Genomic DNA, 25,937 nt, shown 5'->3' with positions numbered 1-25,937 from the left:
AAGCCTGACTGAACAATTTAACCCAAAATAAGGCAGCACAAGTGGGGGAAAAGGTGACTTTACACAGTCATACATTTCCTGATCACTTCTCAAACTGTCAGGAGCTATCTTGGTCTTTGCTGAGAGTTAAGGCCAGCAGGAATTGATCACATTAATTCCTGGGCTGCCAAAGTGACCCTGTGAATTCTCCTAAACTAAGCAGTACCTTAGCTGTACTTGCTGGTAAATTCCAGAGCAAGTCAGCTGTATGGGTTTACCTAGGAATTCCAGAGATTCCTGTTTATGTTCCTGTTTATCATTCAAATCACCTTAACAATAATTAGCACAGATAAGACAGATAGTATGGGACAATAGATTTCCTCCACAGATTTCCTTTATCTTCTGCAAAAGGTAAAAGGTCTTCGAGACTTTCACACCTCAGTCTATTTCTTCAGTCTGTTCTCAATACCCATACAAAGACAGTGCACAGTGTTACTGCTCTTTACAGCAGCAAGGGGAAGGCCCTGCAGTCTGTGCCATGAAGTAGTTTCAGGATCCAGACTCCCACTTGGACTTAAGGCTCTACAGGGAAGCAGAGTAAGCTGGAGGGAGCCCAGTGCCAGTTTAGTGTGAGGCACTAGATACCAGAAACACCTGAGATGTTACTTGTCAGCTCGAATTTACCTCAAAAAAAGAAAAAAAAAAGAGGGAATTTTGTCCCTGGAGACTTGATGCTGGATCAGGTGCTATGCTATTTCCCAAACCTCCTCCTCCTTCCCTGCAGCTAACAGAGGCCAGTACCGTGTGCTATGCAATTTAACTTCCTAGGCACAAAATCATTTGGGCTCCCTCCTGATGCAGACGGAAGTCGTGCAGCCTCGGGAGGCATTACCGAAGGTACAGCCATGCTCTTAAACTAAGCACCTGCATGCTGTGCAGCTGCACTGGGCGGCTCCTTCCCATGCTCCCTAATGTCCCCAACATGTGTGATTGCTCGGTAGCAATGAAGGGCTTCGTCCCCTTCACGATCTGGCTCCTGCCCCCAGGGGCCTAGCAGAACATATTTTAAAAACCCTCCTGGGAGCTCACTCAAGCTCTCTGTTTACACAGCAGATTGGTGGCTTCTCGTTTGAAGTCAGGATTTAAGCTGTTCTTTCTAATTACAGAGAGACTCTGAAACCTGAGAGATCTCTGCTGGTGAAGACTAAGCACAGAGGAAAAAAAAACAGTTGCATAGGCAGAATAATGCTACATCCAAACCCTAGAGCTTGCTATAAACAGAAGGCCCCTGCAGCAAAATAGGACATATGCTGTTATTCGTCCCCTATAGTCTCTTTTCATCATGCTGTTTTCTGTTCATCACCTCTGTTCCTTGCAAGTATCACCAGCACTCAAGGACATTTGTTCCACTTTGTCTACTACAGAGGATGAGGGATAGTAAAAATATCTAAATCCCAGTGAACTTCCCTGTTGTTAGACAGTTGAACGAAAGCCAGAATGAATGCTCTCCAAACTGTGGCTGCCATGGGATATAACTACATTAATAGATTGATTACACACTGAAGTTCATTTGAACTGATCAGTCACTAATGTTTCCATTAGGAGAATAAAAGAGAATATATTACCACCCCATTTCAGAAAGGCAGTTAGTTTTTAAATTATTCTTTTGTAACTCTTGTGTTTCTAAGAGGCAGAAAGTGATGCCCCAGTGCCCCCATTCCTGTGTGGGTGTTCCTTCACTCATCCTTGCAAGGAGGGCAGGATGGAAGATTTAGGGCAAGGTGGGACAGCAATGTTCAGTCCTTCCCTCAAGAGCCCCTTGTCTCTGAACAGTGCAAGGCTTTAGCCCTTCATCTGATGGAATCCTGAACTTGTCTGGAGCTTCCAGGCACTGCTATCAGCTGTGCTGGGATGGGACACTAGGTCGATTCCTTTGCTGTCACTAGCAAGTGTGATGTTTTGGCAGTTGACAGAGGAGGCAGGAGGTGGAAGCAAGGTGAGAAAATACTTTGGGAACTTTCCCAGCATGTCAGAAATAGTCCTCCAGCAGCAGAAATCCACAGTTGATTGGTTCCCAGTTCTCCTCGGGAGTGTGAGCCAAGTTGGGGGGGGTGGGGGGGGTGGGGGGTGGAATACGTTAAATGGAAGGCAAAAAGTAACATGTTTGAGAAAAGCCGAAACACACGGGTCTAATCACGTTCTGAAAGCAAGTCCAGTCCTTTCCTCACCTGAGTCTCCTCAGCAGAAGAGAATTGCTCTTTGTTGCCTGAGGGCAGTGCTTGTCCCCTTGGCTCACTCTGCGCTGAAAGGCCAGCATTTCAGTAATCAGATTAAGAGCCTCAAACAACAGCTGTGTTTGTTCTCGGATTTAAAGGCAAAATAATTATAAATTATTGTTTTCCTGTAAATTAAAAGACTGTTTCCTCTCCTCCTGATTTCCTATTTGTCCCCTGAATAAATACATCACAGCATTAACTGCTTGGATCATAGTGATCTGTGCAGGCTTCATAACACTTACAATCTCTTATCTGAAATTATTTAAGGGAAGGGGGCTATAAATCCCATTGAAAGTGAATTCCTTCCAGTGTTATCCACCATTCAAATGGATATAGGCTGAATAATTGGACCTGATTAATTAAAAGCTGCAGGGCACCTGTGGGAAACACTAACATAGGTCTTCACTGAACACCCTCCCCCCACATTTCTGCATTATTTTAAAAGACACAACCCCCACTGCTCTGGCTTCATTTGCTCCAGACCAAGTGACACCAGAGCAGGATACCTGTGTCCTGTGCTATGCATGACATGTTCCTTTTGCCCTGCAGAACAAACACAGCAACCACCACACCACCATGCCAGCACAACATTGTGGCAAGAGCTCCTCTACTCAATTTAAGGGACTCCTTGCACATATAGCAAGTAATACATCTTAGATGCTTCTCCTCCTTGGAGCATCTAACCAAAGATTATTACATTAGCAGCCAAAAAAAATTATGACAGGAACTGACATTCAATGTCCCATCCAGATCACATGGTGGACACAGCTGCAATGCCATTTTCCTTCCCTCTGGTGCAGCCTGAGACACGTCCCTGCTGCAGAGAAAATACCATTTAAGTGTAATGGTGTTTATGTGGATGAACCAAGGTGTGATGGTGAGAATTTGATGCAAATTTTCTGCCCCATGTTCCCAGTTTTAATGTCATTTGGGTAATAAAAATATCAGTGAAACAAAACTGTTCTAGAGACAGCCTATAAAGACAAGATAAGTATGATATGATGGGAAGCAAATAAAAATAAAAATTACCCAGTTCTCACATTCAGGGTTTTATTTACTTCTATAATCACTCTCCCTTCTTTCCCTTTCCCCATTGGACCAAACCTCAGCCAAATCTCCCATAGGTGTTTGATGATTTGGCAACAACTGAGCTGAAGCTGAGCCCTTTGGGAGTTGACATTAGGAGCAGAAATCACCACTGTGAAGTCTGAGACACTTTTCACATGTATAGTGGGAACAGAAGAGCACAGGCTGAGAGGAGCTTTACCAAATCTGCAGTGTAAGTCATTCTTCTCTGGTTTCTAAGTTAAGATCACCAGCTTTCCAGCCTGAATATTAAGCATGGAGCAGTAGAGCAGCAGTGAGACTGCTGTGGTGATGAATTTTTATTTCTTTGTTAATGGAGGATACAGACTCTGAAAGGAAAACAGTGAATACAGGAGCTAGGGAAAGGGTGGGGGAGAGAAAAAGCTAGTAGATGTTTCTGGTGCTGGGAAAACTGCTCATACTGAAGTTAATTGTGCAAATTTTATTTCAGAGCACACAAAGGAAAATGACATCCACCCTAATGCATACACACTTCACCACAGCCACCCTCTCTCTTGCACTGAATCTGCCACGTGGAGGGACACAGGGACTATGCCCGAGCTGGGGGACCCCGCTGTGGAGAGCAATACCACTGACAGTGCTGACACTGGACAGCTTCTCTGTGGGCTCCTGTGTCTCACACCATGGTGCAGGAAGTTCTGCTGGGGTAAACGGCTTAGTTCCTTGCCAGGGGCTTCTCTGTTCTTTTGCAAATATACATGTGTGTATATATAGTCTTAGCTCTTCAACTCCTAGAGAATTTTACTTTAAAATGCTCAGCAGAAGCAAGAGTCAGTTATTATGATGCACTCAAGCAGATAACAGCACCCAAAATGACCCTCAGTTCTTTGAGTTTCATTGAGGCTTTTAACTTTTTAACTACCTGTCACCAAAAATTATTAGGAAGGGGAAAATCCCCTTTATTAAAGTTAAATCAAGGCCAGTGTCAACACTGCTGTTAGACACTGCTGTTAGACACCTCTGTCCCATACCTGGCTAACTTGACTTTAGCTCACTGATTGCTCCTGAGGGCAAAACCTGTGTTTTCTTAATCTGCATGTATTTCTGGTACCAGGTGAGTTCCTATAATCAGATGTGGTCTCACACTGGTGGATGTTTCACTAACAGCCCCTGTGCTGTGACCAGGGCCAGTTTCCCCCTCCCAGGCAGTTCAGAAGGGAGCCATGGGCTGTACCGGCAGACAGGGCTGCTCTTCCCTAAACAGTTGCAGGCCACTCGTGAGAAAGAGCATGGATTTGAGGTGAGATGAATAAAACCCAATTCCCCAGAGCATGAAGTGGGAGGGAGGTGTCTCTATATAAACACTAAAACAAGGTCTCCTGCAGTTCAGGGAAAGGTGAAGCCACATCAGAGCTGAAGGACAGAGAACTGTTGGTCAGATGTGAACCAAACACAAGCAGAGGAAGAGGGCTCCACTTTCCCTTGAGAAAGTCAAAAGCAAGACAGTGTGCTGAGAACTGGGCTGGTTTCTAGAAGCATGCAGAACAGCATTAGAAAAAGCTCTCTTTGCCTAGCAATGTTCAGGACACAAAAAATACAGTAAAATGTATTCATTGTATCTGCACTGATAAAGTTCATGGACTGTACAGAGTGGGCAATCTGTTTCGACCATCCTCTAAATCCTGCATGTCCTAGGAAATACAGCTCTAGCAGAAAAGTCTGAGGCCACTGACAGGAAAATAAAGAGGAATGCTGTTTTCTGAAAGTGATAATAAAAATTCAGGAGTTTTACAGGCACTGAATTTTGTCACAGTAAAGGTCAAGAAGCCTTGTAAAATGAAAATGAGTAGCGTAGCTGTGCGCTGTGCGGCACTAGCTGAAATAAGGACTCCAGTTATTTGTGTGGGGGAAGGGAAGCCACAGTTACCCTATTTCCCTGCTGTGTTTGCTTAAAAAGTCAAGGGCATGTGATGAGTTGATCCTTTCCTATTTAATGACTCTGAATTTCCCTCTTCTCTAACACTGTAGCCAGCCTTCTTTCAGGGGCAGTCCTTTTCCAGCTCAGGTATTTGCCAATTCATTCTCCCGAGGCGAGCAGTGAAGGGCCCATGATCTGCTGGAGGAATACAGAGCTGTACAGATGGTTTTGCAACCATTACAGGGACAACAGGGTGTGAGCTTCAGCTAGGTCTGTTGCTCTCTACAGCCCAAAAACAGAGCATTGGTAGGGGAATGCATGGGCACTATACTGAGCCTTTTCTTGTGAAGCAAGGAGAATATGGAACACTAATCGAGAAAGCAGAAGGGGATGAGGAGGGAATATTTCCTGAGCGGATATGGAGGGAAATAGAGGGAAATGGGAAAACAGTGTGCAAAGACCTGGAAAGTGCTAAAAACCTCAGCAAGAAGTTCTGAAGCACATATCAACCTGTTTTACTGGAGTTCCCAAAGACAAGCCAGGTTGACACCAGGATACAAACACCTGTGTGTGGACCCAGAAAGGACAGATGAGCCCTTTCTGGCAGGATGATGTCCTGCCATAAAGACAGAGAGGGCATGTGGTGCTTTCATTTCACAGGCTTCAGGGCAGGAGGCGCTTTCATTCCCATACACCTCTTCAATTTTGTTGCAGAGCTATACAAACACTTTAAATGTAGCCAGGAAAGCTGCACCCATTTAGAAGGATCCCTGATTCTCTTCTGTGAAGAATACACACCTGGCTTTAGCTTGGGACCCTTAGGTTCACCACCTCACAAATACCAGAAGGGCTTTTCAGCATAGTGCAAGAAACCTGAGCGCTTCACTTACCAAATGGAAAAACACTCGGAGCTTTGTAATGAGCTCCCATACAACAGCAGAGAAACATCATATTCCTGTGGCTCATCTGCAGATATCTGCAATCCTTTTGCTGTGACCCTGTGCTGGTACAAGCAATCTATGCAGGAAGCAAGAAGTGCCCAGAAGCTGTGCCACAACAGCCCCTGACTCCAGAACTGATCCTCCAGGGCTCACTGTGACTCTGGTCAGGCAGAGAGCTGCTGGGGTACAGGGACAGCACAGCGGCCGGGCAAGGCTGGAGGGCCCCAGAGAACAGGGAGGCTTTCAGAGCACACAGGAGAGAGAGGGTGAGGGAGGCAAGGCAAGCCATGAATTAAGGTAATACATCTTGAAGCCAGTCTCCCAAAGCAGTTATCAATAAAGCTACTGAGGATAAATGGGATTTGAGTGTAATCTGCAGCACTGAGGCAAGGCTAAGCTAGCATCCTGGCTCTGCACACCAGGGGTATGTGGAGCCTGATGGGATCAGCCATGCAGAAACAACTGCTTTCCAATTCTTCTCTTTTTAGGAGTGAGTTTTTCTGCTCTCTGAAACTGTAGCTAAATTCTCATCAGCAACAACAATATCAACAATTAATACTGTAACACATTCAAATCCCTGGATCTTCTTGTGCTGAACACGACTCTGCCTCTTCAGCATGTGGGTGGCTCAGTAGACTTGGCATAAACAATTGGCATTGGTGGGGTGTCACAGTAGGGCATCTTGTTACTGCTCATCAAATATCAGCAGCTTCCACTGTGTGCCACAGGAACAGGCAGGAAAGTGTCTCATCTAATCCAGTTCTTGTGTGTGATTGTATCAGCATTTTTCTGAGATGCAGTTAGTTGGGTTCTAGTAAAAAACTGTCACTCCACCTTTGAATAGATGATAGTAACATTTCACCTACCCCCAAAGAAAGAGACACTTGCCAGAGATTAAATCATAAACCCTGTCACCCTCTGCCAGTTTTAAAGTGCATGAAATAATAAACCCTGCATCTCCCTGGCAGTAAACAGCATGGCAATTAGCGCAGAACACTCTCCCTGAAATACTTCTTGTAAATGAAATGCCTGGGACCTTGCCTCAGTCTACAAAGCATGACAGAAATAGACAAGAAGGACCAAAGGCTTTCCAGTGACTCTTTCCTAACCTCTCCACACAGCCCTTTTCCTACAGACATGGGAGCGGGAAGAGCACGGAGTCCCTGCCATGGAAACCTTTTGCAGTGCTCTGTGCCCCAAGCAGAGGAGAAGAAGCCTCCTGCAAGCTACCAAGGGACCAAGACTGCTTTGATTTTGCTGAGGCAAATGTACTACCTCGATAGCTCCCACACCTGCTACAGGGGCTGCACTGATTTTCCATGAACCAGATAAATCAACACCACCAAAAGCTTAGCCCTTTGCTTCCCTCTGACCCTGGTTCTGGCAGCCCAGCACAGGCACAGCTCATTTTGTTTCTCTTCACAGTGCATAGGGGGTGCTGGATGGTATCTAGATCCTGTTTCCTCTGGTTTTCTTATTTTCAGTGAGTGATCTTTTTCTGGCTTTTATTTTTTTTCTTTTATTTAAATCAGCCTGAACCCATGATAGGCTTCTTGCTTAACGCTGAATGACCACTGGATGTTTTTCCATGTTGCCTTGACACGAGCTACTGCATTTTGGTGGATGACCTCTTCTATCCTTATTATTTCCAAATCTCGGTACATTTGACAGCTGCTGAACATACTCCACATGCTTAATGGCTTCAGAGTGAGACAGAAAAGAAATTTCTAAATATGGGTTTAGAAGCCACCGGGAAAAAATTAGTAGCTATTTTACAAACCAGTTTGAGTAAGTCCATAGAGTTCCTTCATACTCAAAAATATGCAAAGAAATAAAAAGAATTAGCAGTTGTGATCACACTTATGAAGCAAATTCCAGAAGCTGGAAGCAGACTTGCTGTGTTGAAGTAGAGCATGCAACCTTTGAGGGCTCTATATGTGATTTATAACATTTGTCTTTAACACTGCAACAAATTTCAGCTCCTAAAATGTGTGGTTCCTGAGAACTCCAAGTCTAGCAGCAAACAGCTGGGCAGAAAGAGCAGAAAAGCCTCCCTACATTGTATGTCATGCAAATGAAGCAATTGAGAGCTTTGAAAACCAGAAAAATACATCAGCAGCATGGGGTGTCCTGCCAATGCCACTATCATACGGCATCTTAAACCCTTTGCCTTCAGATACAGTACCTGAGGCCCAGCCCTGGGGTGCTGAGGGAGCTGAGAAAATAATCAGCAAGGCAAGGCTGGCTCCCAAACCTACCTCTGAGCAACTTTCAAGAAGGTAAGGATCAATTAGATGGATGGTGGGTGCTGTAGAGATCTGCTGCAGACAGCAAGAGAGAAAGCTACAAGATTACAAGACACGTAGTCTCAGTAGTGAAGTGCTTATCGGTCAGAATGGTTTCCCCTCTCTTCTCATCTGTTACTCCCTACTTTTATTCCTGCTCCTGTTGCCCAGCTCACCCTTTCACAACTAGCCATAGCCCTTAGGCTACCTGCCAGCAGGCTATTCTCAATCACAAGGACGTAAAGAGAAGGCACAAAGCCAGCCAGTCAGAGGCATATTAACCAAGCCTCACAGGCAGCAAGTCCCTTTCTGCCCTCCCTGAGTCCATTCAGGACAGGGATTCTTGCTATGCAGAGAAAGACCTTCGGTATTTCAAAGCAGAAAAGGCATCTGTGCTTTCTTTTGTCTGGGGATTTAAGCACCAGTTACATGTTTGTCCCAAAAAATTTAGCCAACAAGAGCTTTAGCGAACAAAGAAACACAAGCCAACCTGGACTGGAATGAGGCTGGAAGGAAAGCAGACTGAGTTCCACAGCAGTTATGTTGGAAGCCATCATTAGATGCTGCAAAATGCTCTCAGAATTTCATGTTAGAGCTGAACTCAATATAATCAATGCCAGCTGTTCCATCAGTTTCAATAAGATGCTTGTCAGGCCCTTTGAAAGCAAACCATAAATTGGCACCAGTTTTCCCTTCCTGAGAGTGGCTGATGCTCTTTTTCCCTTCTAATAACACAGGTTCTCATTTTCTGATGGATGTTGGGCTGATAGCAGAGTCCTGATGGTAACTGGTCAGCTGGAAAACCTAACAAGGGACAAAACAGGAAAACCTGGCTTTCCATACTGATTACTCCCAAGTGAGTTGCTGAGCTGGAGGGTTTCCAGCAGCTTACCTGGTGCTCAGCTTTCAAGAAGATGCGGTGGGTGCAATTTGCTCTGTCATGCTACAGCATTTATAGTAACATCAGCACTAGTGAAGATGAGAGGGGTGGTATCAGCAAAGTAACCAACCAAAACCAGTTGGTTTTGAACATCCATTCCTTAGGCTATCCTGTCTTTGTTACACGTCATGGAGCGGTCCTGGTTCTTGCTAAGTAAAGCAGGCTGCCTGGATGGGGCAGAGCTTCCAAGCCTTACATTCTCTGCCAAGAGAGGTGCCTGGTAGCAGAATATGGGTTCAAACTGATGTGTATCCAATGTGGCTGGGGCTGAGAGGCTGGGCCAGAGCAGTATGGGTGCACCGGGTCACCCGGGACACAGAGAGGTAAAAGCAACACTTTTTGCTCGAACTGTAGAAGCACAGGAACAGATGCTCAGTCACACTCCAGTTCCCCTGTGGCACACAGACCTGGAAATGTAGCCAGATCTCTACTCCTAGAGGAGAAATCTACAATTTCTGTGAGAAATCTACAATTTCTTTAAGAAATTGTAAGGAGCAACAGTGGCTCTAATAGTGTTTGATGCACGCAAGATGTTGCAGTGGGACTGAAGAGAAAGGATACCTGTGGTAGAAGAAATCACCTGAATCACCTCTGTAAAATCCAACCCCTCTGGACTTTGCAGAACAGGTTTCTGGACCTGGCTGTGATAAGGAGTGGTTTATAGAGTCATCCTGAGACTGTTAAATGACAATAGGATTTAGCAAAATGCTGCAAACAGAAGCTCTGCCTGAGAAATCTGTTACCAATTAGGACAAATGTTGAGGTCCTTCCCCAGGGCATTGTCCCTGTGATTCTCATAACAACTTTTGTGACTGCCTTTTCACAAAGACTCAGGTATTTAGGCACCTGCTCTATTACAGATACCTTAATTCCTATGACTTTGGAAAATCTCGACCACTATTGCAGTTCATACAGCACTGAAAAGCACAAAGTATACAGACTTAGTTACAGATACAAATTATATTTAATGCTTTATCCAGGCAGACTAGTCTAGGTTAGAAAGGCCCCTGAAGAAGACCCTCACACCTATATACATCCATTCTGCACAGGTAAAAAGGCCTTTGAATTTTATGAAGGAGCTATTTCCTCTCAGAAAGCTCTGAGTCTCACGTTCCCAAGAATTGTTTACCCAACACTGCTCACTGGTTTGGTCAGAAGAGTGCATCAAATAGATCAACCTTCAAGCCAAGGCATTCCATAAGGGCAGAGTAGTCACAGGGATTTAATAATATAATATAATTAAAAGCTAGTTTGCTTTTCAAAGCAGTTTTACCACTTACTACTCCTAGTTTAGATGCCACTTTACTCTTATTTCTTAATATCTTAACACAAACAGGCCTCAAAATCCTTTTCCTACAAAGGTTTGTTCTGGACCTGGGCTCTTTGCTTCCACAGGGTGCAAGTCTGCTGCTGAACCTTGTGCCAGGGAAGGAGCACTAAGAAGAGCAGGCTTAGCAGAGTGCCAAGTGTCACAGCCAGAGAAGAAGCTGGTCACTTATAGGGACGAAGCAAGTCGGATGGGAGCTGGCAGGGCCCAGCTGTTGTGCCAGCTGCTGAACAAACCCTCTTCACTTCCCTTTGCTGGGCTGCCTCCCACACACTGTGCTGACAAGGGCTGCATTGCTACATCCAACACTTCATTCTGTGCTTTGAAAGTCCAGAGTAATTGAGTGACAAAGTCATTCTGCCTTGCATCTCCGCAAAGGGTTTTACTCTACAGACCCTTTCATCTCCTGACCTTCTCCTCTCTGCCCTTCCTGAAGCCTGGCTAGCCTGAGGCCCAAAAGGGCACATGAAGGGGCAACTGAACCTTTCCAAAAGTACATCCTGTGCTCTGCTAGCCTGAGCTCTGCCAGTGCAGTTGGTACTTGGGGGAAGCATATGGCTGGGAACCGCCAGCATATCCAGGCTTCCTGGAAGAAGAACCCACCCCCTCCACAAATACAATGCCACGCAAGAGCCGTCCTGTTCACAGCACTCCCATCAAAGCACAAACTCTCCTCAGGCTCCACAAGCAGGTCTGGATTACAACCCCTTCAACCAATGCTATTCCCAAGGGCAAAAAATTTAGGATCTTACAAAAACACTGCAAACACGTGACCTGGCAAGGTCCCTACCCTTCCCTGTTTCCATATTGGACACAACATTAGACAAGCTTAGAATAAAAAGTGGAAATGGGAAAGGATAATTATTCCAGGAAACACATAACTCTGGCTGCCCATACTGATGAGCATTACATGAGTCACTTGTCCAACTTCTTAGTTCTGATGAGGCAATTTCTTAGAAGCATTAAGAGTAATAAACGTTTAAAAATAGTTAAAAATATAGAACCGTCACAAAAAATTAGGGGAATGTAGTATGATCCTTAGGTATACAGCTCCCTGAATTTACTATTATTGCCAATCTTGCTAGAACAGTAGACCAATTTCTCTCAAAGCAGATCTACTGCTTTGATTCCAGAAACTTTATCATTCACATCACCTCCACAGAGCTCTCCCTGCAGTCTTGCCATCTCTTTTGACATATGCTCACGTGGAAGGGAGACAAAAAGTAGGAGAATTTTGCAACCATCAGGATTTGCAGTGATGGATGCCCAAGTGTTTTTTCCTTAGAAGGCATGTGTTTCCCTTCCTAATCTGCCCAAGTATCCTCTCCTTTCTCTCATGATCATGTACTCTCAGCAGTTCAGCAGAGAACAGTCCTGTGGTTGAACACACCAGAAGCAGAAACATGCAGTTTCTCAGATATCTCCCAGCTGGGCTACTACTGACTCACTTTGTGGTGTTTTCCCTCCACATTGCACAGATAACCTCAGGAAGTGTTTTTTTCTTTGTTTGTGGTTTTATTTTAAAATGCCCTGTTAAAATTCTTATGCCAATATGTGAGATTCCTCTCTCCCTCCCTGAAACCCCCCATATCTCTTAAACTGATGTTTTCTTTCTTCACCTTTACTCTAACCAGCCCAATCCACCCCATAGATGATCTGTCTTCCAAGGTAGTTCCATCTGTCCTGCTGCCTTTCCAGAGGAGGAGGGGGGACGGGCTGCCTGGGCAGAGCAGAGAAACACTGCAGGAGTAAAGGACAAGTGTTCCCTGTGCCTGTGAAGAGCTTACAGCTCTTTCACAAGGGGGGAAGGAGTGGCTGAGGCCCTGTCTCTTGCTATTCTCAATACAGAAAGCAAGTGCTCTTTTACTGTTACAACCTGGGTCCTAAAAGGCAAGGCTGGACTAGCCCAGCCTCAGCTATTAGATGCAATTATGACACCAACATAAACTCCAGAAGTGCCTGCATTTCATGGAAGACATTACAGATTTTACCTTGCAAATCTCTATGAGGAAAAACATGGGATAAATGTAAGTATAAATTGAAATATACCTTTATGTATTACGCAACACTATATTACTTGCCTAATTGGTTTGTACACATAACATACTAAATATCGTACAATCATAAATATTAGAGGTAAAGCCAACTAATATATAGAAATTACTTTTCTCCTGCAAGGAAGCTAATTATTATCAGGTGAAGTGCAAGGGTTCTTTTTACTGGCTTATATCGTTCTGGAATGTGGATTTTAGTCTAAGAAATGACGGCAGGATCTGTTCTGAGGGTATAAGGCTACTTTGCTCCTCATACTTTATTCTGTGTAAGCATCCAAAAGAAGCCATCTGGTCTGAAAGATGGCTATGCTATCAATTATCTGTGAGGATGTCCTTTCAAGGGAAATTATGTCCTTTCAAGGTTTGGCTAGTATGTTTAGGCAACTTTACCAGTGGAGAATTCGCTTTTAGGTGCCTTAAGTGTGTAAAATTTCAAGTCTGAATATTTGTGAAATAACGAAGTTTAAAAGGTCAAACAGGAAACAGAAAGGTAAGCTGGCTGTAGTCTGTACTATCAATGGTGTACATTGTTCTGCCAGAAATCACTAACTGGGAGGAATTCAACCCCCTAGATAAGTATAGAGAGAATGCCACAGAGGAAGACATGGACATGTCCCCAGTTAAGTTCCTGAAGTGCAGAAGCCCACAGGGTAGATGGGGACCCTAACAAAGGCAAAGTAGAAATAAGGATTCTGCTCCTATATGCACTGCTGGGAACTGCTCAAGGAGTTCAAGTGCTAGTACAGCCTCTGGGTGCAGTAGCCCAGAGACAGCCCTCCCCAAAACATGACCAACCTTGGCTCCTCAGCTCCAGCATCTACAGTCACAGATCAATGATGTCAGGGAAAAGAGCATTGCACCTTCAATATCGACTGCTGATGTCTCATCTCTCCTATCTTCTTTTAAAAGAATGAGAAGCTGAGGGCCTCAGCACAAGCACAGCTGGCTCAACTGGGCCAGGTAACAGAAAAACTGAGAGTTTGAGATCAAGAGTCAACTTTGCATGTTCTCCAGGGTGCCATACCTGCCTGTTGGAAATTCCCTATTAATCTCAATATACCACAGGTGAATATAGTGGTGCCTATCTGGATTTCTCAGTGTAATAAATAAGGCCTTTTGGCCTGAAGGTAGAAGGATTCCTGACAAGTGTTCAGCTGAAATGAAATAACCAGTTATTGAGATGTGCTTCTGATCCCTCACAATTTCTGCCAGGGTCAAGTCCATTTCTCACTTTGCACTTGAATCTCCCATTAATATTTAACTGCTTGATTTTATATCTCTATAAAACAACATTCTTAAAGTAGTTTCCTGAATATACAGTTGTAGTATTCTTTTCAAATACATAGAGTAATTTTTAAAAAACTTTTAGTAATTCTGATCTCTTTTTTGGTTGTTTGGTTTGTGGGGGTTTTTGTCATCATGCAGCACAGTCTTCAAAACACTGATAGCCAAATATTTCTGTTGAAATAAACAACCTGGCTTTTAGCAAATACCTGCATTCATACACTCTACACATCTACAGCACTCCATGAAAACTAACTGACACTACTGCCATCTTGTTCAACACCAACTGGGATTAGTCAGCTGTAGCTCTGCTCCTCCAAAGAAGAGCAAAAACAAAGAGTAAATATGAGTTTTGAGCACTTAATAGAGCCAGGAAATTATTAACTACCTCTTATTAGTGATACGTGTTTATACCTGGAGCTACTAGCTACAGCTGCTTCTCCTTCTTGTGCCCTGGAAGAACGGTACTGCTGCCATCACCTTGGAGTGATGAGCAGCAGTACAGTCCTGAGCAGGAGAACTGCAGCTTAATAAACCCTCTTAAACCACCTGTTATCTACTGAGAGTTTTGGTTGAGCCCTTGCTGCAGCAAATCTCTGTGTACTAGCATCAACCATTCACTCCACACAGATCTTGCAAGCACAAAGTTCAAGTTCTGCCTGAAGATCTCTTCTTCTGAACACAATCACTTAATTATCTCTGAATTACTCCCAGAATATGGAAGTACATGTGGTTTTAAGGCTCTGGACCAAAACCACTGCAGCCAGCTAACTTAAGATGCTGATCTAACATGAATTTACTCTTCAAGCCTAAATTGTTCAAAGACTTGTGGAGGTTTATCTTTGTGTGAGCAAGCTTTATGCTGGATCAGGTACTTTTGGTTCATGCCACTCTTCCTTTACATGAATAAGACATCACATTTCCAGAATAAATCAGGGAAACATATATCACCTGTTCAGTTGGGTGGCGTGGCTTATTTGGATCAAACATGTGCCCTGAACTATGGAGTGACCAAATCACCAGCAGTAAAACCCACCATACTCCCACCTTCTGAACTAGCAATGTCCTAAGATATTATTTCCAGAGACTGAGATGGTTATTTTCCATGTTCACCCAGAGCCTGTGAGCTTTACTGCCATTCCACCATAGGTTTTATGCCATTAGCTATTGCCACCAGCAGCCATCGAACACAGGTCTGTCTGGGTGATCAGCTTGATTATGTTCCATCCACTGCCTCAATTCTCCATTCATTAACAGTGTGCAGCATCTCTCACTCAAAGTCTTCAACCGGTACATCAGATCTGGAGTGTACATCACCCAGCACTGACCTTCACAACCTGGTGAGATGCAGCATGCACAGCAGGCAGGAACTACAGTACTTCACTCCTGGTCTGACACCAGTTCATAAGATCACCTTGGGAAAGCCGTCACCCCTCCTTGCCTGAGTTTTCCCAGCTGTTAGATATGGATAATAATGTTCTTTGAAGCCTGTCCAAATCCTTTGATAAAGGACAAAGATTTTAAAACATTATTCCTGACTGCACAGTCTTCAGGACATGAATTGCATCTTTGGCATGGGAAATCCTCTAACACGCCACGAGTGCTAACACTGCCCCAAAGAGAAAACAACAAACTCTGCACTGGCTTATCACTACAGGCACTGGAAAAATACATGCTGGTTGCTGATACGCTCTTGGATTTTGGCAAGTCTATGTGTTATTTCTGAACACAATCGCAACTTGCTTTGAGTTCAAAGAATTGTTCAGCGCTGCTCAGGGTTATCTGGGAGGCAAGTCAACCTCCGGCTTTATCACCCTGTGTCCTTGGGAATATTCCTCTGGCTTGATCTGAAGCTAAGTGGATTGTGAAGACACACAGCTGGGTTTCTGGGCATCCTCTTGTACTATACATGCTCCAGTCAATGTATTTTACTTGCCAAAAGAATTTTAATTTTCTTATTTAGAAGAATGAGTTGTGGTAATGGGTGTCTACATTGGCAATGTGCAATCTTTTTGTTTGTTTGTTTTCTTCCCTCTGCTGAAAGGTCATATAATATTTGTACTAAGCAGTAATGACTAAAGGAGCATACACAGCTCCAACTCAGAACAGAGAGGGTCCTTCTGATGTCACTGCTGTCAACTTAGGACAAAAACTGCGATGAATAGGAAAAAATAAATAAATCTTTTGTTTTCAAAGCTAAATAGCCAAAAATGCAGCTAGAAAAGTTCCATAAAGGTTTAGCTTTCAGCAACACATAGCGGAAACAAAGCTCATTCCTCCTCTTGCTGTGCCCCCTGACCTCAGAGTTTTATATGTCACTGCCTAGAAGGCCTCTAGTCACGGCAGCCTCTGTGCATGGCTTTCCCAGGACTTTAAGGGTTTTCCTTGGGGGATGCTTGAGTGGGGGAAAAAAAGGCTTTTAGCACCAGCCTTCGATTTAAAATAGCAGGGGGAGTTTACTGATTAATATTCATGAGAAGGGAACAGTCTGCTTTTTGTTACTGCAGTCGTTTCCCATGCAAGGTGGGTTGAGAGGGAGGAATACATTAAGGAACATATCCTACTGTCACAAGTACCACCACCTTTAGAGATACAGAAATCAGGAGTCTGAGCAGAGCTCAGATGGTAAATATTTAACAGGGAAAGGACTTGCCTCCTCCTTCTGCCTGTATATATTAAACTCATTCTTTCATTTTAACAAGGGAACTGTGTTTTCCTGCTCTCTCAACCCCCACCCCTGCCCCTCACTTAAATTCTGGGACTAAGTGGATAGTTCACAACATGCTATAAATCCCCTCCACCAGTAACCCAACTGAATGTGTTTCCTTGTTTGGTTGTTTTCTAAAGTCTTTGCTAGTCCTTCTCCAGTGGGAGGTGTTCATTCTGTTCACTGAGGCACAAGGAAGAGCAGGACTGATTCTCTTGCACTTACGCCAGAAAACTTCTGGGATAACCTAGCTGAAATCCGTGATTCTCACACCCATCTAAAACTGGCATATGAAAAAAGCACAAATGAAGAAAAGATTTTCAAACACAGATGCTGATTTGTGATGCCTCTGAATTGTGGGCATTCAGCTCCAAATGCTGCTTTTCATGTGCCAAAGCACAAGAGCATGGTCTTTGCCTTGACATCCTCAGTTCTTCTGCTGTCAACTCCACCAGCATCTGGGTTCAGGGATCCCAGAACCAAGAATGATTTCTGAAAAGTACAGTGAAGGGTTCAAAGCATCCTCTATGAGGATAAGCAAGGACTTCTTATTTTCTGTGCAACCACAGGGAAAATACACCAGCTCATTGGCAAAGTCAGCTTTATTCAATAACTCCTTAGAGATAGGAGACTGTGCTACACCTCCAGTTCTAACATCAAAAGTGGATTTGCGCAGGAGCTGACAGACCTCTTGGACAAGAAATTTGTATCTGTGCTCATGACCCTATAATAGCAAGGCAGTAGCAAAGTAGCTGAGCATTGCCATTTGACATTTTCTCTTGCACTGAGTGAAACAAACTCTCCTGGCACAGCCGCACTTCAGCTGATGCAACCAGCACCAGACTGAGCACCAGAGCAGCAAATATGGGAACTCCTGGGACCTCGCAGACAAGAATGAGCCCTGTGAGCTCATACACTTGAAAATGAGCTGATCATGAACAGACTATGGCAGTGCACAACTTAAATCATGTCTGGATAACAAGACAGCATCCCCCTGACTGTAACCTTCTCTTCTTACCTCCACAGGACAAAAGAGCATTAGTGGATCAAAACGACAACGCATGAGACCTGTGTAGGGGCCCATCTCTCACAGAGGGCAGCAAGGGCCACACTCTGAGAGCCAGGTTAGCTCTGCCACCAGCTGCTGGCAGGGCCTGGGGTCAGGCTGCATTCAGATGAACTGTGATCCCAGATCAACCTCACTGTTTTGACAGATGTCCTTAGACTAAGTGCAGTTAAATGGATCAGTACAGTCAATTTCACCTGGGGGAAGGATGGGGTAATGAAGAAGAGAAGAGCAGAGAGAAATTACCAGTTTCATCACAACAGCTGTCCTTGTCCCAAAGGCCCTGTCCCAGTGCAATATCCCTCTATCTCTTCAGCATCCAGCTAGAAAATTTTGCCAGTGGAAGCATGTTGGCTTTGCACTTTTGTGAAGATAAAACTATGAGACAGCTCTACCAAGAGAGTGGTTTTGCCTGTACAGCATCTTTTCCCTGGGAACTGAAACATTTCACATTGGCAAAGGACATCTACTGTCAGAAGCTTCATTTCCATTGCTTGGGTAGCAAAACTTCAGTAACACAGATAAAGCAGATAATAAGGCCCAGAGTTTCTCACTGAAGCCAGAAAAGTGAGGTCAGGATTTGGTTTAAAGATGGCATGATGCATGACAAGACATTGCACGGAGATAGGAATTTGATAACAGCCAAGAGGAGTTGTTACCACCATGCCAGTCAAGGCTAAGAAGAAAGGATCTTTCTGAACATGGCTGGGGAAAGGAGGGTTTCCCTGACCTTGGCTGCAGCAGGCTCACAGCCCAAGCAGTGCACGCCTCGCTGGAGCTCTTGCTTTGAAGAACTGTGCCTGACTTCAAGGTGATTGTGAATGCAGAGCATGACCCATTTTAAACAGGTAGGCCAAGAAAACCTCCATCTCTCTGCCTTTAGGGACCTGTTTCAGAATACTGAGAACTTACCTTGAAAATGCTTTCCATACTGTTTGATGTTGTGGAACAGTCAGTGGGAATACTGACAGCATTAGATGCCTGGGTGGCTTATTGATTTGTTCTAGTTTTATTAAATCGGCTAAAGTTCATTCAGAAGTCTCCATTCCCCACACACAAATACTTATTCTGAATGCTGCCTTGAGAGGAGTAAATGGGGGAAAAAAGAAGGGAACTTTAAAGTTGAAAAATTTATCTAAAGAAATCTGTGATGTGAAAACGGACTTCATAAAAAGTATATATTATTTATATCACTAGCATAGTCTTCTGGGTTCAATACCTCTAGCTACTTAAATTCTGCAAAAAGTTGAGTTGCTGTGTGCATGATATTCCTAATGACACATGCACACAAATGTGTGTGTCTGTGTTCAGAAGGAGAGACTCCTGAAGAGAATAAGAATGATTCTACCACAGAAAGAAATTTTCCTTTTGTCAACCAAGTAACTAAAGAAAAGCTTAGACCGTTGCCCTATTTTTGTAAGAAAATTGAGAATTGTGCTCTTGGTAACCTATACCCATGAAGTAATGACTGACAAATTAAATGGCTGAGGTCACGCAAGACCAGTCCAGACCTTTCCCCTTCCCCCAACAGTAAGATGAGAGCCCCAGGCAATTTCCAAGAAACTTTACAAATTGAAGTAGGAGCTGTGAAAATGGCCAGTGCTCAGCAGCTGAGAGAAGGACTCCAGGATTTCACACGGACAGGGTGTGAATGGCTCAGGTCTGGCAAAAGAAGAGGGGGAAGAGGCACAGTGCTGGTGTTGTCAGAGCCCAAGTGCTCCTCCAGAGCAGGTGGGACAAAGGTACCCTACGTATCTCCTTGGATCGAATTCCAGATTTATCCATTCTGATGTGATCCAGAGAAAACTGTAAAAGGAATGACATCTGCCAGAACAGGTAGAAGACCTGAATTTGATCCATCTCTGCTTCTGTGCTGAAACAGAAATTAATTTCCATGTTACTAACCCATGTTACTACTGTTGTTATGGTCTGATTGAGATATCAAGAGAGATTTGGAGACTCTTTCTTCCTCAAAAAAAACCTTCTACACCACCTCTGGTTTCTAAGAAAAACACCACAGATTTAATCTGTTAAAACGTCACTATTCTTCTCTCAAAAAGTAGCCATGTTAAAACAGCTTATTACCCTTCAGCAGACAATTTAAAGGCACAAATAAGTTAAAATGTATAATTCTTCCTGCTGTCTAATTCTGCATATATTTTAAGATGCATTTGTGTTAGAACGGGATCTTTTAAAAAGATCATTAATTGAAGCTGTCTGGCTCTGTCATCCTGCCCTCCCATTCTCCACCCAATGAATCAGTAAATTGTAACAAGAGAATCTGGCTAAACAAGTTCCTAATTCAAACGCCATCTTATGGACAAAGAAGTCTTTGAAAATAGTATCCATCATCTGGCTCCTTGCGATGGAGCGGAAAGTTGTTTTTATACTGTTCACAGAATTCATCTCTCCCTTCAGCGCCGTCAATGTTGAGAGTGGTGCAGGATGAGAGAGTGGAGTCCAGGGACAGGAGAGGGAAGGGGGAGGCCTCTGTCAAGGAGCCCAGGGCAAGCAATTTCCTGCCAATTAACACACAGCTAGTGATAATATTTCTCCCAAGAATAGAGTTTCAGATAAGGAGAAATTTTATACTGGTTGATTCCAGGTTACTGATAGAGCTTCCTTTTCTAAGGTGCAGTTGTCTTCTTGATGGAGTGACTGGCTCCAGTGCGAGCAGTCTGGGGTCTCGGTGCGTGCACAAACCAGGCTGGCTTTGATCACAGGAATGAGATTATTGGCAGAAGAGTCCCACTTCCCAACGGGAGAGATCTCAACAGCAGCCTCTGAAGCTGAGCACACAACTTGTCATGGCTGTTTTGGTGTGGGTGTCACTAAGCTGTAGTTCTCCCTGCGAGCCCCAATTCATAAACCTCTGCATTCATAAGCAGAGTTGCAAAGTTCACTGTGCAGCGCTACAAAACCAAATGAATTCATCTGTGTAAAATGATTCAGAGCCAAGCACTGCACTATCCATGATAATACACTAACCAAACAAAATACTCCTGACTAGTAATCTATAAAACTGATTTCAAATGTGTTAATTAATATTCTCAAAAACAAAGCTACTCTTGGCAAGGTGGCAATTTTATATTTTTTTCTTTTCCTTTGCAGCTGTTGGAGTACCTGAGAGCAACAGAGCACAAGGAAATCAGAATAAAAGACATTTGTTCTAAGTATAAATGCACAGGGCATTTTGTGTGAGGAGACCAGACCCTTTTCCTTTACTCTCCTGCATCTTGTAGCTTCTTTGAGGAGGCTGGTGGGAAGAGGTTAAAGGTTACCTAGAGCTGCCAGTGAGAGTGAAAAATGGTGGATAGTGCCCCTGTTCTTGACTGTGAGTTCCTTTATTTTCTTTTGTCATGGCAATACCTTCCCAGGGAAGGCCTGAATGTGGCAAATTAGTGTACCAACTTATCTTTATAATTACTTCTTCAGGTGCAGTACTGAGCCAGCTGCTTGCATGAACAAAAGAAACTGCTCAGTAGTGTCTGTGTACTGGTATCTGCCATAAACTTTTTTTTTAGGCTTATCAAGTATCTGGCTCATTATTAAACAAAAACATTAACAGAATTTTACCCCTTTTCTGGAGAAGTAAAGATCTTTCCCCGAAAACTTCAGCCTGATACAAATTATTCTAGGAAGAAATCTCAACTTATACCAGTATATCTGAAAACGGCACAATTAGGAGAACATCTGATAAAATCAAATATGTGAGCTGAGTTTGGAGAAGCAAAAAGTGGGTGCTGCTCCAAATGTGAGAGACACAGGGCTTGAGGAGGGTGAATTCTGCCAGAGCTGTGTAAACAAGAGCGGCAGCTTTTATTTCCCACCATATGCTTCTTGGGCACAAAGGAAAACTCCCTCTGATGGGAAAAGATGATTATTTTTGTGACCATGCATGAGAGAAGTCTCAGGAGAAACATTCAATTCTTGTGCTTGTTGAGAAAAGAAACCTTGGAAACTTGAAACAAATTCCCAGGAATGCTGTTGTCTGTTGTGCTCAGGCCGCCTCCAAGAACACAAGTCTTCCTGGGAAAGAGAGTGCTGCCATGGAAGACTCCTTCCAGGTGAAAAAAGCTGTGGAGTTCTGCAAGAATTGTCACCAACAAAGAATTGCAGAAACTCAAAGGACAAGACAAAGAGATAATAGGCCATTGTTCAGGACTCTACATAGATAACACAACTTGAGCAGGATACTGAACCCATCCTGACAGATGGTGGTCCAGCCTCTAGCCAGGACAGGGAGATTAGGTTAACCCAAAGAAGCCTGGCCTAAACGAGCTGGTAAATCAGGAAGGCACATGAACCAAGGTGTGAGGTCTGATTCAAATTCTATTGTGGTGGAAAAATCTCTTACCGACTATCATCAAAGCCGACTGAACTCTTATTAACAATATAAATACACACAGACAAAAAATATATATATTTACATGGAACTTGTGGCCAGACAAGATTCTTACTAAGCTATACTGAAGAATGTAGTGTGAGTTGCAGTGAGGTGAAAGAGCTCCGTGCAATGGACCAAAGGGGCTGTCTTGGGTGCATGACTACGTAAAATCTGAATGGCTGGGTATCTGGATCTAGCTGGAAATGTTGACTCCTTAATAACTAGCCCTCAAGGGGGTTTTTTGTGAGTCTGGCCAGTGTACAAATTTTCATTTGCAACACTGACTGGAAAATCCTGTCACTAAGGAACTATTCTCAGAAAAAAACCCAACTTATAATGTTATGTCAAACCACACCAACCAACCAACCAACCAACCAACACAGCTTTTAGGTAACAGAAAAATGGAAAAATCTTTTTTTGTATTTTATTTATACTCCAGTGTCTATGTTAGTATGGTGGTCCGGAGCAGCAAACGCAAATCCCCTGTGCATCCCCAGTTAGTAGGAACTGTTTTGCTTTGCAGAATAGTTTTGGTGTGCACCAGCCCAATTGCTCGTGGGAAATTCTAAGTCAGAGCTGGTTTGGATGCACAGGTGGATAAGCTGCAGTCCATAATGGAAACCTGGGAGTCTGAGTCAATGCATAGTTCTTGAAGAGCTTCAAAACACATCCTTGGTGGGAACATTTGGTTGGAGCAACCAGACCACCTCGTCCAAAGAAAAGCTCCCAAACTGCCAACAGGTCAGATGGAGGGGTTTTGGGACCGAGTAGCTTCAGTGTACTGATCCACCCATGTCGCAGTAAATAACTTTAGACACAGCCTGACTGACTCAAAAGATGCCAAGTGTTTACTATTCCCTAATGAACAGTTCCAGAGCTGTGATTCCAGCAAATCACTGCAGCCAAAGTATAATAAATAAATCAGTGCTTATACAAAGTCATGAGGAAAAGTGTGGCAGATTAGACACTCATTAGAGATAAATTTCCAAACTATAGACGGAACAAAGAACTGATGTGATACAAAAGTTTTCACTTAAACAAACCCACAAGTTTCTGGTCATATTATGAAAACAGATAATGCATTCTTATTGACTTTTCATGTTTAGCCAATCTTGAATAAACTTATTAAAATTAGAGTTTTGCTATGTATTTTCTGTTTGTTTGATAGTGGAACACTATCATTTTGCCATGAAATAAGAAGGAAAAAATGACATTCAAAGTGATTTTAAAAGCTGATTTCAAAATCAGCTTGGCGAGGTCTTTGATGGGTTTTGGGGCTGTGGCACCTGTGGTAATTCAGAGCTGATCAGTCCATTCAAGTCCACAGTCAAAATGGTTGTTTTTCCTCCCTCTCATAACTTAGAAAAAAAGTCACTTGTCAATGTCAGGCTTTACATGTAAAAAGTAAAACACTGCACCAGAGACAGAACTGTTCTTCTAGAAGGCAGAGAATTTTCTTCCAACTATTATTATACAAATGGGATAATAAATACATCCCAGAAAAATCAGTTAGTTTCAGTTATTATTTAATACAAAATACTGCAAGTATTTCTTCAGCCATTATGTAGCTCTTCATCGTACCCCCACTATTTTGTGTTTACACAGTTCAAGCATATGTGTTCACACCACGTGAACAGATCTGATGCCCACACTGGGAATTTTCTTTCCTTTTTTGCATATCGGATTGTTCCAGTTGCTAAAAGCTACAATCTGCTGAAGATGACCTATATTTACTGCATTATTATACTGTACATTGCTCTTAGAAGGCTGGGACATTGCATAGTATAGCAGACGTAGGTGCATGTTTATATTATAGATTTCAGCAGCTTAATTTCAGTAGCAGAAGGCAATAGAATGGTAGCCAGGTAAGAGACCTGTTACAAACATGTTACCTGAAGAATAAAAAAAATAATACTCCTTATTCTTTCAGTCCCAGGGAGCTAGGGATGTGATCCTATTAAGCTACATACAGTTACTTCATTTACATGAGACTGTATGTCTTGACACTCAAGAGCCTCCCTCTCTTTGGTGCAGAAAAGCTGTATGTCCAGATGATTTCAACAAGAACAAGGGCTTTGCATGTCATGGAGTCAGCCAGTGACCAGCAGTGTGAAAATGTAAAATTAGACTCTGGAGAACATAATGCAATTTTTACATAGCTCTCCCTACAAAATGTCGTTAAGGCAGGTAAATTCTTGATACCAATTTTACACAAAGATGAGAGAGGAATTCAGATATTGCTCTGTTCCAATTCCACATGGTTCTGTAAGAGGCTGGGCTCTAGCTAAGCACTTTGATTTTCTGATTGGAAGGTGATCTCCAGTGAACCGATGGTCCTCCTCTTTTCCTGCCCACAGATACCTCTGCCCTTCTTACAAAGAGGAAAACCTGAGAAACAAAAGGCCCCGTTTCCATTGTCTTAAAGCAGAACGTTCATGATCTGGGAGCAGCCATCTGCAGGGATGAAAGGAGGTTGAGTGAATGAATCACGTACAAAACAAAGCCAGCCAAAACTCCACCAGAAAGTAATGTTTACACCTGAACAGAGCTGCATGGAGAGAGGAAGGAACACACTGAAGGCAGAATCCCTTTCCAGCCTGATCACTAATTAATCTAATACTTGGAACATTATTTTTCTCTGTCTCAGAGAGACCTAAGGTGGTATATTCCTCAGAGCCACTGGAGGGGTCCAGGTCAGGGACCTCTTTGGCAGCACTCTGGCAAGAAGGACAAGCTAGGGTACCCCAGCTCTCCCCAGCCCAGCTCCGGGCAGCAGCCACAAAGCCAGGCCCTCCCCTTCTGAATGACCCACAGCTGTTCATTCAAGTTGTGTTTTTTGAAAGGCCCAGCTGCGATCTGAATGTAAAATGTAGAAGAGTAGTGACTTCCAGAGGCATTTAAACCAGGAAATTCTTCTTTGACATATTTCCGGGCAGGTTTTTTAATTTGAGTGGGTGATATGTCACCACTTATCGGAGAGGACATGAACTAAGAGCAGGGAATCCAGCCCTGGGAAGGTATTCACCCCTCCTAGTTAGCAGCTAGGACTTTGGGGAGCCTGTAGCAATGCCCTGTCTCCAGGCAGCCGAGTCGCTGTGCAGGGCTGCAGGCTGACTGCAGAACAACAACGGGCTGGAAATGTTGATTTTTTTTGTCATTGTTGTTTGATTTGTAATTCCAGCAAGCAGCCACACCATAGCCCAGTAAGATTCCTTTAGTGCTTTCTGACCTAGTAGCCAAAAGCCCTACCCTGGGACAGGTGACAGCGCTTTTTTTTTCCACATTTAGAGAAGTTCCAATGCTGGGATGCTGGGTGGTTGGCCCGATCCAATCTCTTGGCTACTTGGAACTGATCAGATTCAGTAAGAGAATTCAGAGTCCCAGATACTGTGAATGCAAATAAATGAAACTTTTACCTTCTAATTTGCCACTAAGCAAACACAGTGACTTAAGAGGAGACTATAAACTGGGGAAAAAAAAGAGAATAAGGAGTGGGAAAAGTATTTCAGATGTTGATCCTGTGAAGACCTTTACACTAATTACTTTTGACAAACATTAAGAATGAAAGGCTGCATCAATATGCTAACATTACTCATAGCAAAGTGTGGTTTTAGACTGCCACACCATTCATCTTCTGCCTCATCTCTCTGCATCTTGCAGACATCCAGCAAACAGAATAGAGCACGGCTAACATGTCTGGGTTTAATTGGACAAGCCCTCTTCTGC

Source organism: Motacilla alba, chromosome 7 (genome assembly GCF_015832195.1).
Source record: "Motacilla alba alba isolate MOTALB_02 chromosome 7, Motacilla_alba_V1.0_pri, whole genome shotgun sequence".
NCBI lineage: Eukaryota > Metazoa > Chordata > Aves > Passeriformes > Motacillidae > Motacilla > Motacilla alba.
Note: the sequence above shows the minus strand (reverse complement) of the source record.